Source organism: Dromiciops gliroides, chromosome 6, assembly GCF_019393635.1.
Source record: "Dromiciops gliroides isolate mDroGli1 chromosome 6, mDroGli1.pri, whole genome shotgun sequence".
Taxonomy (NCBI): Eukaryota; Metazoa; Chordata; class Mammalia; order Microbiotheria; family Microbiotheriidae; genus Dromiciops; species Dromiciops gliroides.
In genome coordinates, this window is record NC_057866.1 from 181,062,205 (window position 1) to 181,072,691 (window position 10,487).

The 10,487-nt window shown below is 36.0% G+C and overlaps 1 protein-coding gene across 12 annotated transcripts in view; it reads left to right on the forward strand.

The window, feature by feature from the left end:
• Positions 1 to 10,487, forward strand: part of NPY5R (neuropeptide Y receptor Y5) — a 174,313-nt gene that overhangs the window by 132,709 nt on the left and 31,117 nt on the right. The gene's annotated exons all lie outside the window — the stretch shown is intronic.

Below are 10,487 nucleotides of genomic sequence, written 5' to 3' on the forward strand. Positions count from 1 at the left end.
TCTTTGTATTACCAGCATATAGTACAACGCTTTACACATAGCAGGTCCTTAAAATACTTATTAGATTGGAATTTCCAATCTGTCCTCAGCTAAAATGTTATTAAATTAATCAAGGGAGATTTTAGTTTGAAAGCAGAATGAACTTAGAGGTTAAATTAAAAAAATAATAAGCCAGCACAGAATCAAGATGGATGATGGATTCAAGGGCAAGTAGTAGAGAATCAGTACAAAAGAATAGCAGATTCTGGTTAAGAGAGTGTCAGGAGTATGAAATCTCTCACTGAACTAACCGAGACAAGGAAATTTAGGGATGACAAAAGATTTTGTTCTTATTGTTGTTCTTATTTGTTAGCCATTCTGGAGATAAGAAGAAGATTCATGAGGAGAAAGGACTGCTTCTTGGATTAGATAGAATGCTGATAAAAATGCTGAAGAGAAGGTAGAATTGCTGAGGTTTTTTTCTTCCTATTTTCTCTTCCAGGGAGAATGCTCTTTGGCTTGGGAAGAACAAAAATTGGCTAATAGGGCATAGATATATAAGGAGAGTCAGAAAGCACCTAGTTGCTTTCAATGAGTTCAAGTTACTTGACCCAGATGAACAACATCCCTTGCGCCTTTATTCTATCACCAAGGCATTAATGGATACCTTTGCTGAACCTCAGCTCTGGGTTACTTAACCCTAGTATCTGCTTTCATGTGCTGTTTGATGAGGGTAGAAAAAGCCACCCATCCATGATGATTGTGTCTACTATTTATTTCTGTTAGCAGATATCAACTGGGCCCTCATTTCAGCATGACAATCCTTTTACTATTCCTTGACTGACTCACAGACTCTTCACAGTGCCTCAGACTCCTTATGCCACCTTCTCACTCCTCTCACTCATCTAAAGATCTTGCTTCCTATTTGACTGAGAGGAGAGGGGATCTGCTGTGAACACCTTCTTTCTTTTCTTTTAATCCACATTGAAAAGCTCCTCTATATACATTGCCCCTACCCACCATTTCTTTTTTCTTTTCTTCCAAACAATGAGGAATTGGTGGTCCTTTTTGCCAAGCTAAATTCAGCTTTAGATGTACCCTTGATATCCTACTCCTTCTACCTCCTCCTTCTCTCTCTCCCTCACTGGCCCTATCTCTCCCTCCCTCCCTCCCTCCCTCCCTCTCTCTCTCTCTTTCTCTCTCTCTCTCTCTCTCTCTCTCTGTTTCTCTCTCAGCACTTCTTAAATTTTTCCACTTGTGACCCCTTTTCACTTGAAAAAATTTTATGCAAAACCCAGGTATATAGGTATACATAACCTTTTTACTGTTGCCAAATTTTCCTTTTCTTTTCTTTTCTTTTGCAGGGCAGTGAGGATTAAGTGACTTGCCCAGGGTCACATAGCTAGTAAGTGTCAAGTGTCTGAGGTTGGATTTGAACTCAGGTCCTTCTGAATCCAGGGCTGGTGCTTTATCCACTGTGCCACCTAGCTGCCCCTGTTGCCAAATTTTTCACAACCCCCAAATTCAGTTATGTGACCCCATATGAAGTCACGACCTACAGTTTAAGAAGCTTTGGTCTAGAATAAACCCATATCTTCAATAACTCTCCTTATCCATTAGTTCTTAACCTGCTGTCTAGAAACATATGTTGCCATCCTAAACAAAAAAGAAAAAAAAAGCCTTTTCACTTAACTTCGCCATTATCTCTGCACACAAGCATCCTATATCTTATCTTACTTACACAAATTCTTAGAAAGGATGATCTAAACTCATTGCCTCCATTGCCTTACCTCCTACTTTCTTTTCAACACTTTTAATTCTGATTCCAACCACTCTAACAACCACAACAGTAGTTTAGTTGTTAAAGCCAATGGTCTTTCCCCTCCAATGCTCATTCTACTTGACCACTCTTCAATTTTAGGACACTTTTGATGAACTCCCTCTCCTCTTGGATACTTTGATTTCACAAATTCTCATGATTTTCCTGACCTTTTTCAATTCTCTTTCCTGGCTTCTCTTGCTCATTTAGCATGAGTGCTCCCTAAAGCTCTGTCCTGAGCCCTTGGATCTTCTTTTTCTTTACCTCCTGGTCTTATCAATTCCCATAGGTTCAGCCATAATCTTTATGTAAATGATACACACACACACACACACACACACACATATATACATACATATATATATATATATATATATATATATATATATATGAAGTCATAATCTCTCTGCTGAACTCCAGTCCCATATAGCCAACTATCTGTTGGACTTCCAGTCGGATGCCTCACTGGCATCCCAAGTTGAACTTGTGTAAAAACAGAAAGAAAAGGAAAACAACTCATCATATTCTTCCCTGTATCCATCCTTACTCCAACCTTCTTTATTTTTTGTTGAAGATGCTACCATCATAGGTTTCTATATTCACCTAGGTTTCTATCCTTAGTGTCATCTATGACTCTTGTGTTTCCATCACCCTCATATCTGATAATTTACCAAGTCTCATAAATTAAAGGGTTTGATTAGATAGATGGATAAATACTCATCATTTTCAGACAAGCAACAACTTCTTTTGACTGTCTTTTATGCAAAGAGATGTAAAGACACTATGGAGGAAACATAAAAGATTAAAGATAAAATTCTTGTCCTTGATGAATTCATCATCTAGATTTGAAAATTATATACCCACAAACTATTCAAGAACATTTACAGAGCAATAAAATTGCATTTCCTTATGGAAAGAAAGATAGTATGAGAGATTGGATCATGTCATTTGCAGGCTTCAGTCAGAGTGGTGAAGGGCAAAAAAAGAGCATTTATCTGCTTTCATGTGGAACAATATTTGGATTTTGCTAGTGTGGGAGCCATTTTTTCCTCTTTTTAAATTTTTTTTTACCAGTTTCAAAGAAAAGATATTTTCTATATCAAAGAGCTAAAATGAAAATGTAACTGAAATAGAGTGATCATATATATTAGGAGGTTAGTCCTGAAATCTTAATAAGGACTTCTGACCTTCATTTGTATTCTTGAGAGCAGGGAATATCTTTATTTCAAGGAATGAAATAAAAGATAAGTGATGAGATAGCAAGAATGCACCTGACTTCCCTAAATGACTTCAAGCCATCTGTCCTGGGTAAACTATATCCCAGTGGTCTACAAAAACTTAAATATACATTTCCTGGGTATATATTGGTTATATTTGAAGAATCATGGAGAGTGGGGAAAGTACATAAGGATTAGAGGTAGGAATTTTTTTTGTGGGGTAATGAGGGTTAAGTGACTTGCCCAGGGTCACACAGCTAGTAAGTATCAAGTGTCTGAGGTCAGATTTGAACTCAGGTCCTCCTGAGTCCCCAATTTTCAGAAAGGGAAAAAAAATCCTACAAACAATAAGTCCATGAGGTTTATGTTGATTCCTAAAACAATTCTGGAATGGATAAACAGCTTGTGAAAATTCAGGGGAAAAAAAGAAAGGAAAAAAGTGATTTCTAGGATCCAGCATAAGTTCATTTTTAAAAAGTGATAACAGACAAATCACATTTCATTTTAAACAGGGTTACTAGACTGGCAAGTCAAGGGAAAGTCCTTAGATGCTTAATAAATGTTAGTTAATGAATGAATGAACTCATGGTAGTATTCCAGAGACACAGCATGAGGGGTTCCAGAGTCCCACAGAGAGCAGTGAATATAGTATAAGAAGAGTAATAGAGAAGACTAGCAATTCACAGGTGATAGTATCCAAGGGAAAAAAACACACAATAAACCCCATGGTTTTAAAAGTTTATATGCAAATATATAATATACAAATAATAAACATCAGCTGGAGGTTTTAATGTAAGGAGGTAAATTTGACCTCATGGGTATCTCTGAGACTTGATAGAATAGGATTCTGGAAGAATATGACTTTGAAAGGGTATGAAATGGTGTTTTATGATATAAAGAATGATCCAAGAATAGCATAGAATTTGGGTAAGGATCCTTGGAAGCAGAAATAAAAGTGATATTTATATTTAAAAATAAAATTTTATCATGGAGATATACTAAAGATTACCTGGACAGATGGAGAAAACATGAGAAATTCAAGAACTACCTCATAAGCTTCTTATGGAAGTAATATAATAGTGAGAAATTTAAAATATATGAGACAGCTAGGTGGCTAATGTAGTAGCATCAAACTGAAATAGAAATGGATCTCACATATTGCCTTAGAAAACCACAAATTAACATCTGTTATATTGCATTTTTATTTATTTTGATAAACATTTCCCAATTACATTTTAATCTGGCTTAGCTGCACTGGAGAGTTTAGTATGATACCTCTGGTCTAGTGGACAGAGTACTTGGAGTCAGGAAAACCTGAGTTCAAATCGTGCCTCAGATACATACTAGCTCTGTGACCCTGGGCAAGTCACTTAACCTCTCTTAGCCTCAGTTTCCTCATCATTAAAGTGGGGATAATAATAGCACTTTCATACCAGGATCAAATGATAAAACACAAGTAAAATTCTTTGCAAACTTTAAAGGTATGACATATGTATAAATTGGGTGTGCCAAAAGACACATATATTTATTAACTCCTTTTTTTGTTTTTAATTTACAATACCATTGCATCATATATAGGAAATATAGGAAATGACTTTACATTATGTGTGAAAAATAAAATTTTGTAAATGGCAAAAAATAAAGAAAAAATAATCTTCAAAAAGTTTTTAAAACATCAGACCCCTTTGTGACTTTGGGCTCACCCTGTTTATATGTATGCATATTTATATAGCTTCCTTTAAGTCCCAATTAAAATCCCAGCTTTTATTGGAAGGCTTCCCCAAATTCTGTTAATTCTAGCACCTTCCCTCTGTTAATTATTTACTATTTAACCAGTATATAGCTTGCTTTGTATATACTTGTTTGTATGTTGTCTCCCTTATTAGATTGTAAGTTCTTTGAGAATTCTTTTTCTATCTCCAGCACTTAGCACAGTGCCTGGCCATAATAGGTATTTAATGCATGTCTACATACACACACATGCTAGATATTATTATCTGTACATTTGCTGCAGTTCTCTCTTTTCTATAAGCAAATCAAGTGAGAAGTCCATCCTTCAAAAGGTGGGGTGAGACCAGGAAAACTCATATTCTGAACTTGGTACTTCCTAACACAGAGGAATAGGTTTTCAAAGTAGAAATGATAGGTTATTTGGGACAAGTGACTCTTCTGTCTTAGAATTATGATTGTAAGAATAAGTACTGATGTTTATACATCATTTTATAATCATTCTATCTTCTTCAATAGAATGCAAGCTCTTTATAAAGCACAGGACACCTAGGGTTTTTCAGAAATATTTTTTATCCCCAGCATGGTGGTTCCTGACACATAGTGGCTATTTAATAAATGATTTTGGATTGATTGGTTATCTCATTTGATCCTCTCAATTACCTTATGAGAGAGGTTCTCTAGGGATTATTATTTCCATTTTATAGATGATGAAACTGGGGCTCAGATCAACTAAACAACTTGCCCATGATCACATCAGAGACAGAATTTGAAATTGGGTGTTCCTGACTCCAGGTCTAGCATGCAATGAGCTATGACATACTAGAGGAGAGAACAAAATAGGCACAGCCTGATGCTCACCTTAGGTTACAGGAGAGTATTTAAGAGAGGTATGAGAAAGGATAGGTAAGATTCAGCAGTCTAAAATTACATTGGACAAGTTAAGCCCCCAAAGTTCTCTATAATGAAAATTTCAAGATAGCAATGAACATTTTTCCAGTGAAGATAAAAAGGAAGAGCTTTTGAAAGAGACTAATTTAGTCTTACAGGGAAGTCATAGACAAGCTTAGATTTTTAATAGATATTTATAAAAGGCATAAGTAAGAACAGATTAGGTGAGGATGAATAAAAGTAATAGTACTGTACTGGAAGAATATTAGGAAGCCTAAAGCCCAGGGGAAGCTATTTGTGAAGGATAAAGACAACCAAACATGGCATTTAAAAACTTTAAGAGAAATATGAAAGAAAGGATAAGACCACTCTTCAAGGTACATTAGATTGCCAAAAGATAATAGTGGGAAGGTAGAATGATTCAACTATTATTTTGCTTCTGTTATCCTTCCAAGAACAATGACCTTTGAATTGGGAAGGGTAGAGCAAAAATTGCTAATAGGAAGTTCATATTCCAAGTAAAAGAAATGGTAAGAGAATTCCTACTTAGTCTTCATAAGTTCATCCCAGGATACTTAAAGATGTAATTGCTGAATGTTTTGGAAAGCTTGTGGAGAACAGAAGATGCACCACAGAATTGGAAGGTCTTGCTTTACGGAAAAGGAAAGGAATCAGAAAAATAAAAGCAGTGAGGTTTACTTCAAATTTTTTGACAAAATTCTAGAACGTATTATCAAATGGATAGTTTATGAGAAATGGAAGCAATAATCTCTAAAAAGCCAGCATGGCTTCATCAAGAGCAAGTCATGACAGAATGACCATTATTTTCTGTTTTAATAATGAGATTAATCAATCGGGGAAATATTGCAGATATACCTAGATTTTTTTTTGGTGAGGCAATTGGGGTTAAATGAGTTGCCCAGGGTCACATAGCTAGTAATTGTTAAGTGTATGAGGTCGGATTTGAACTCAGGTCCTTCTGAATCCAGGGCCAGTGCTCTATCCACTATGCCACTTAGCTGCCCCCATACCTAGATTTTGAAAAAAAATTTAATGAAGTTCATTCTATCCTTATGTATAAGATAACAGGATATAGGCTAGGTAAAAGTACAGTTAGGTGGGCTCAGAACCCAATTCAGACCCAAAGAGAAATGAACAGTGGGTTGATGTTGCCTGGTGATGAATCTCTTGAGAAGTATGACCAGAATTGACTGTCCCTGTGCTGATGAAGAGGTTTTGTTTTGTTTTGTTTTGTTTTTTAATCACTCACTTGGTAGAAATGATATACTGCTGGAATGTGAAGATTAAATAAAATTAGGAGGAATAACAAATACCCGTGACAAAAATTGGTATCCAAAAAGATCTCAACCATATATGATAGAAATTGGTAAAGGGAAATACAAAGTCACCATAGATGAAGATGTAGAAGAAAGCTAAGAGGCCATGTCAAGTCATTCTACTCCTCCTACAAAGCTGATGATGATGAGATCTGGGCAAGTTATATCAGTTATCCAAGAGTCACAAAGTTGTAAGAATTTGAATCCAAGTTCTCTGACTCCAGAGCCAGTGAATTTTCTACTACACCATACTGTTTTATTTATGTTAAAAAAATCAACCTCACAAATAGAGTATTGGGGAGGGTGAGCTACAGAACTAATGATGGGAGAAAGACTGTGGGATTCTAATAGGCTAGACTGAATGCTCAGAAATGAGTCAACTATGTGGTATGGAGTCCAATCTAACTTGGTCTGCATTAAGAGAAGCTTAAGATTCAGAATGAGACAAGCAACTGTCCTTGATCATACTTTACCTTGCTGAGACCACCACAGGAGTTTGTGTTCAGTTCTGTATATCACATTTTAAGAAAGACATTGATGAGCTGGAGTATATCTAGAGGAGGGCAAGTAGAATAATGAGACTGACAATTATGTCAAAGGGGAATCTGTCTTGGAAACTAGGGATGGTTATCCTAGAGAAGACATATATGGGGGACGTGATTATGGTCCTCAAGTGTGAAAGAAAGGTTGTCATGTGAAAGGATTAGATTTATTCTGCTCTGTTTCCAAGGGCAGAACAAGGAGCAAACGCAAATTTATAGGGAGGCAGATTTTAGCTTAAAATAAGGAGAAACTTGCTAACAATTAAAGTTGGCCCTAACAGGAATGAGTTGTTTTGGAAGGTGGTTAGTTTTTTATCACTGACAGTCATAATGGTAATGTAAATTATAATATTAATAAAAAAGAATATATTCTTTTTCAAGTGTGTGTATATATGTATATATAACATATATACACATGTGTATGTGTATATATCCATAAATATATACATGTGTATACATGTATAGGTATATATGTATATGTGTGTGTATACATACACACATACATGCATACATATATCTATATACTTCAATTTCCTCATCTGTTAAATGAGGATAATAATAGACCCTATCTCACAAAATTGTTGTGAGGATTAAATGAGATAATATTTGCCTGGCACATAGTAGACACTTAGCAAATGCTTGTTTCCTCCTTTCCTGTGAGCCCCAGCATGCATTTCTCTAGATTCCTTCATCTTAAGCCTTCTCCCACTGAAGTCCATCCACTACACAGTTGTCAAAATGATTTTCCTAAAGTATAGTTGTGATCATGTCACACACACACACAAATACACACAAACACATACACAAAGACAAACCACTCAAACAAACTCCAGTGGCTCCCTTTTTTCTTAAGAATCAAATAGAATTCCCTTTGTTTGACGTTTAGAGTTCTTCACAAGTTGGCCCCTTCCTATTTTCCCACTCTTCTTCCCTTCATCCCCTGCCTCACACTTTTTGATACAGACATGCTGGCCTCCTTGCTATTCCACACCCAGGACTCTCCATCTCCTATCATCTCTCATCTCTGTGCCTTTGCACTGCCTGTCCTTCAAGCGTGGAATGAACTCTCTCTTCACCTCTGCCTTCTGGAATCAGGACTCAGCTCCAGTGGCATCTTCAAGAAGTCTTTCCTGATTGTGCTAGTTATTAGTGTGCCCCCTCTGAAAACTACCTTGGATTTTGATATATACTTGTGTGTGTTCCCATTGTTCTATCAAAATGTAAACTCCTTGATAGCAGAAACTGCTTGAATTCTATCTTTGTATCTCCAAAACTTAGCACAGAGCCTGACACATAATACATGTTTAATAAATGCTTGTTGATTGAATAATTGATTGATTGAAAGATTTCACTGACTTTTTGGTACTGAACTAAACAGCAAACTCCATTGGAATGGAAGTTTCCAGGGCTCCATAGAACTGCTTGTTCCTTTTATAATTGTATTCATGCTACTTTAGAGAATCAGAAATGAATGAAAAACTGAGTTTTCTAAGCAGGCAACTGGAAGAATGAACATTTCAAGACAAAATCCTATCACATTGTTTCTGGTTAAATAATTAGATAGAATAGGTGTAGGATATAAAAAAAACAGGCTTGGAGTCAAGAAAACCAGGATTCACATGGACTAGCCTCTGACATAAACTGATTATGTGACCTCAGGCAACTTTCTAATACTATAAGTAAAAAAAGGAGTTGCCTATCTGTATATGTGGAGGAAATTTTCACAGTGGGAATTCTCCACATTGATATAATCACTGGACAAAAAGAACAAAAATCCATATCTATCTATATCTATATAATATAGAAGGAAAACCATCCCTAGCTGTTTCTTTTCTTTTCTTTTTTCTTTTTCTTTTTTTTTTTTTTGCAGGGCAGTGAGGGTTAAGTGACTTGCCCAGGGTCACACAGCTAGTTAAGTGTCAAGTGTCTGAGGCCGGATTTGAACTCAGGGAGTGCTGAATCCAGGGTCAGTGCTTTATCCACTTCGCCACCTAGCTGCCCCCTAGCTGTTTCTTAATATTATTAAAAAATGTTGGCCAAATTTATGCTGAGAAATCTCAATGTTATTTTTTTTTATTTTAAACTCACTGCATCTCAGATCATAAACTTGAGGCTTTTCCTATTGAGCAGTAGGGTTGAAGAGAATGGGGATTATAAGTAAATAAAAAGTACAGTTTCAAGGTAAACCTTTCTTATGACAGAAAACCTGGGCCGGAAAACATAAAGGATGCCAACTATGGCCTTGCTCAGCTGTAAATTGGATGAAAAGTCATTTTGAATTCAGAGAGCCCCCAAATGTCACTAGCACAAAGTAGTGGCAGTTTTAACTTTGAAAGTCTTTCCATTTGTCAGCTTAAATTAGATCCTTACTATTTTTATGAAAACATAAATGTAAATCCTAATGTTTATTTTGACAACCCTTTATTACAATCAAAGTATAAGTTGCATGAATTTTTCCCATAATTCCTGAGGTCCACAAATATTTGTGTAAAGGACAGCTGTGTAAAAGAAAATGCAGCACACATTTACATGTACTGTACAATAGGGTTTTCCCACCAAGACTATATCTCAAATCTACTGTGAATAGCTAATAATGACTGCTATAGAATCACAGAATTGGAAAATTATAAGGGACTTCAGTAACCATTCCATCCAAGCCATATCATATTGAAGTAAGAGGAATATAAATGCCCCAAAACATTTCGATTTAAATCTTCTAACTTAGGAAGGCATTATCAGTGTAACTGACCATTACTGAAGTTTGTTCTTTCCTTCTTTGCCTATGATAGCTGGCAATTAGTGTGGTATAATGGAAAGAGCACTAGATAAAGATGAAAGACCTGATTGTTAGTCTTTACTCTCCTACTTGGTAAACCTTGGTAGGTCACATATAGGGAACAGTACTTGGGTAAGTCACTGTTCTTACCCTATATTTATTTATTCTCTGCTTCACAGGATTGTCGTGAGTGAAATG